Source organism: Oncorhynchus keta, unplaced genomic scaffold, assembly GCF_023373465.1.
Source record: "Oncorhynchus keta strain PuntledgeMale-10-30-2019 unplaced genomic scaffold, Oket_V2 Un_contig_13953_pilon_pilon, whole genome shotgun sequence".
In the NCBI taxonomy this organism is placed as follows: domain Eukaryota; kingdom Metazoa; phylum Chordata; class Actinopteri; order Salmoniformes; family Salmonidae; genus Oncorhynchus; species Oncorhynchus keta.
The window spans coordinates 6,425-10,888 of record NW_026278451.1 but is presented as its reverse complement, the minus strand read 5'-3'; the positions used below and the strand labels follow the sequence as shown (position 1 = coordinate 10,888).

The 4,464-nt window shown below is 41.1% G+C and overlaps 1 long non-coding RNA gene across 3 annotated transcripts; it reads left to right on the top strand.

Moving 5' to 3' along the window:
- The first annotated feature begins 293 nt into the window (after window positions 1-293).
- LOC127918293 (uncharacterized) lies at window positions 294-3,571 on the top strand. Of its 3 annotated transcripts, none has more exons than XR_008099688.1 (3): window positions 294-663; window positions 1,009-1,576; window positions 2,980-3,571. It is a non-coding gene; the product is annotated as an uncharacterized LOC127918293 (long non-coding RNA). The 3 variants fall into 3 exon arrangements; XR_008099686.1 differs by having other exon boundaries at window positions 2,942-3,571; XR_008099687.1 differs by having other exon boundaries at window positions 2,904-3,571.
- Window positions 3,572-4,464: the final 893 nt, after the last annotated feature.

The window sequence follows — 4,464 nt, the reverse complement described above, 5'->3', positions numbered from 1 at the left end:
TGCGCTGAATACAACAGGTGTAGTAGACATTACAGTGAAATGCTGAATACAACAGGTGTAGTAGACATTACATTGAAATGCTGAATACAACAGGTGTAGTAGACATTACAGTGAAATGCTGAATACAACAGGTGTAGTAGACATTACAGTGAAATGCTGAATACAACAGGTGTAGTAGACCTCACAGTGAAATGCTGAATACAACAGGTGTAGTAGACATTACAGTGAAATGCTGAATACAACAGGTGTAGTAGACCACACAGTGAAATGTTGAATACAACAGGTGTAGTAGACATTACAGTGAAATGCTGAATACAACAGGTGTAGTAGACATTACAGTGAAATGCTGAATACAACAGGTGTAGTAGACCTTACAGTGAAATGCTGAATACAACAGGTGTAGTAGACCTTACAGTGAAATGCTGAATACAACAGGTGTAGTAGACCTTACAGTGAAATGCTGAATACAACAGGTGTAGTAGACCTCACAGTGAAATGCTGAATACAACAGGTGTGGTAGACCTTACAGTGAAATGCTGAATACAACAGGTGTAGTAGACCTTACAGTGAAATGCTGAATACAACAGGTGTAGTAGACCTTACAGTGAAATGCTGAATACAACAGGTGTAGTTGACCTTACAGTGAAATGCTGAATACAACAGGTGTGGTAGACCTTACAGTGAAATGCTGAATACAACAGGTGTAGTAGACCTTACAGTGAAATGCTGAATACAACAGGTGTAGTAGACCTCACAGTGAAATGCTGAATACAACAGGTGTAGTAGACCTTACAGTGAAATGCTGAATCACAAATAGGTGTAGTAGACCTGCAGTGAAATGCTGACTACAACAGGTGTAGTAGACCTCACAGTGAAATGCTGACTACAACAGGTGTAGTAGACCTTACAGTGAAATGCTGAATACAACAGGTGTAGTAGACCTCACAGTGAAATGCTGAATACAACAGGTGTAGTAGACCTTATACAGTGAAATGCTGAATACAACAGGTGTAGTAGACCTTACAGTGAAATGCTGAATACAACAGGTGTAGTAGACCTTACAGTGAAATGCTGAATACAACAGGTGTAGTAGACATTACAGTGAAATGCTGAATACAACAGGTGTAGTAGACATTACAGTGAAATGCTGAATACAACAGGTGTAGTAGACCTCACAGTGAAATGCTGAATACAACAGGTGTAGTAGACCTCACAGTGAAATGCTGAATACAACAGGTGTAGTAGACCTCAGTGAAATGCTGAATACAACAGGTGTAGTAGACCTCACAGTGAAATGCTGAATACAACAGGTGTAGTAGACCTCACAGTGAAATGCTGAATACAACAGGTGTAGTAGACCTTACAGTGAAATGCTGAATACAACAGGTGTAGTAGACCTTACAGTGAAATGCTGAATACAACAGGTGTAGTAGACCTCACAGTGAAATGCTGACTACAACAGGTGTAGTAGACCTCACAGTGAAATGCTGAATACAACAGGTGTAGTAGACCTTACAGTGAAATGCTGAATACAACAGGTGTAGTTGACCTTACAGTGAAATGCTGAATACAACAGGTGGTAGACCTTACAGTGAAATGCTGAATACAACAGGTGTAGTAGACCTTACAGTGAAATGCTGAATACAACAGGTGTAGTAGACCTTACAGTGAAATGCTGAATACAACAGGTGTAGTAGACCTTACAGTGAAATGCTGAATACAACAGGTGTAGTAGACCTTTACAGTGAAATGCTGAATACAACAGGTGTAGTAGACCTTACAGTGAAATGCTGAATACAACAGGTGTAGTAGACCTTACAGTGAAATGCTGAATACAACAGGTGTAGTAGACCTTACAGTTAAATGCTGAATACAACAGGTGTAGTAGACCTTACAGAAATGCTGAATACAACAGGTGTAGTAGACCTTACAGTGAAATGCTGAATACAACAGGTGTAGTAGACCTTACAGTGAAATGCTGAATACAACAGGTGTAGTAGACCTCACAGTGAAATGCTGAATACAACAGGTGTAGTAGACCTCACAGTGAAATGCTGAATACAACAGGTGTAGTAGACCTCACAGTGAAATGCTGACTACAACAGGTGTAGTAGACCTCACAGTGAAATGCTGAATACAACAGGTGTAGTAGACCTCACAGTGAAATGCTGAATACAACAGGTGTAGTAGACCTCACAGTGAAATGCTGAATACAACAGGTGTAGTAGACCTTACAGTGAAATGCTGAATACAACAGGTGTAGTAGACCACACAGTGAAATGCTGAATACAACAGGTGTAGTAGACCTTACAGTGAAATGCTGAATACAACAGGTGTAGTAGACCTTACAGTGAAATGCTGAATACAACAGGTGTAGTAGACCTCACAGTGAAATGCTGAATACAACAGGTGTAGTAAACCTTACAGTGAAATGCTGAATACAACAGGTGTAGTAGACATTACAGTGAAATGCTGAATACAACAGGTGTAGTATACATTACAGTGAAATGCTGAATACAACAGGTGTAGTAGACCTCACAGTGAAATGCTGAATACAACAGGTGTAGTAGACCTCACAGTGAAATGCTGAATACAACAGGTGTAGTAGACCTCACAGTGAAATGCTGAATACAACAGGTGTAGTAGACCTTACAGTGAAATGCTGAATACAACAGGTGTAGTAGACCTTACAGTGAAATGCTGAATACAACAGGTGTAGTAGACCTCACAGTGAAATGCTGACTACAACAGGTGTAGTAGACCTCACAGTGAAATGCTGAATACAACAGGTGTAGTAGACCTTACAGTGAAATGCTGAATACAACAGGTGTAGTTGACCTTACAGTGAAATGCTGAATACAACAGGTGTGGTAGACCTTACAGTGAAATGCTGAATACAACAGGTGTAGTAGACCTTACAGTGAAATGCTGAATACAACAGGTGTAGTAGACCTTACAGTGAAATGCTGAATACAACAGGTGTAGTAGACCTTACAGTGAAATGCTGAATACAACAGGTGTAGTAGACCTTACAGTGAAATGCTGAATACAACAGGTGTAGTAGACCTTACAGTGAAATGCTGAATACAACAGGTGTAGTAGACCTTACAGTGAAATGCTGAATACAACAGGTGTAGTAGACCTTACAGTTAAATGCTGAATACAACAGGTGTAGTAGACCTTACAGTGAAATGCTGAATACAACAGGTGTAGTAGACCTTACAGTGAAATGCTGAATACAACAGGTGTAGTAGACCTTACAGTGAAATGCTGAATACAACAGGTGTAGTAGACCTCACAGTGAAATGCTGAATACAACAGGTGTAGTAGACCTCACAGTGAAATGCTGAATACAACAGGTGTAGTAGACCTCACAGTGAAATGCTGACTACAACAGGTGTAGTAGACCTCACAGTGAAATGCTGAATACAACAGGTGTAGTAGACCTCACAGTGAAATGCTGAATACAACAGGTGTAGTAGACCTCACAGTGAAATGCTGAATACAACAGGTGTAGTAGACCTTACAGTGAAATGCTGAATACAACAGGTGTAGTAGACCACACAGTGAAATGCTGAATACAACAGGTGTAGTAGACCTTACAGTGAAATGCTGAATACAACAGGTGTAGTAGACCTTACAGTGAAATGCTGAATACAACAGGTGTAGTAGACCTCACAGTGAAATGCTGAATACAACAGGTGTAGTAGACCTCACAGTGAAATGCTGAATACAACAGGTGTAGTAGACCTTACAGTGAAATGCTGAATACAACAGGTGTAGTAGACCTTACAGTGAAATGCTGAATACAACAGGTGTAGTAGACCTTACAGTGAAATGCTGAATACAACAGGTGTAGTAAAATAGTGAGACTATATACAGGGTGTTACGGTACAGAGTCAATGTGGAGACTATATACAGGGTTTTACGGTACAGAGTCAATGTGGAGGCTATATACAGGGTGTTACGGTACAGAGTCAATGTGGAGGCTATATACAGGGTGTTACGGTACAGAGTCAATGTGGAGGCTATATACAGGGTATTACGGTACAGAGTCAATGTGGAGGCTATATACAGGGGGTACCGGTACAGAGTCAATGTGGAGGCTATATACAGGGTGTTACGGTACAGAGTCAATGTGGAGGCTATATACAGGGTGTTACGGTACAGAGTCAATGTGGAGGCTATATACAGGGTGTTACGGTACAGAGTCAATGTGGAGGCTATATACATGGTGTTACGGTACAGAGTCAATGTGGAGGCTATATACAGGGGGTACCGGTACAGAGTCAATGTGGAGGCTATATACAGGGGGTAGCAACACAGAGTCAATGTGGAGGCTATATACAGGGGGTAGCAACACAGAGTCAATGTGGAGGCTATATACAGGGGGTAGCAACACAGAGTCAATGTGGAGGCTAGACACAGGGGGTACCGGTACAGAGTCAATGTGGAGGCTATATA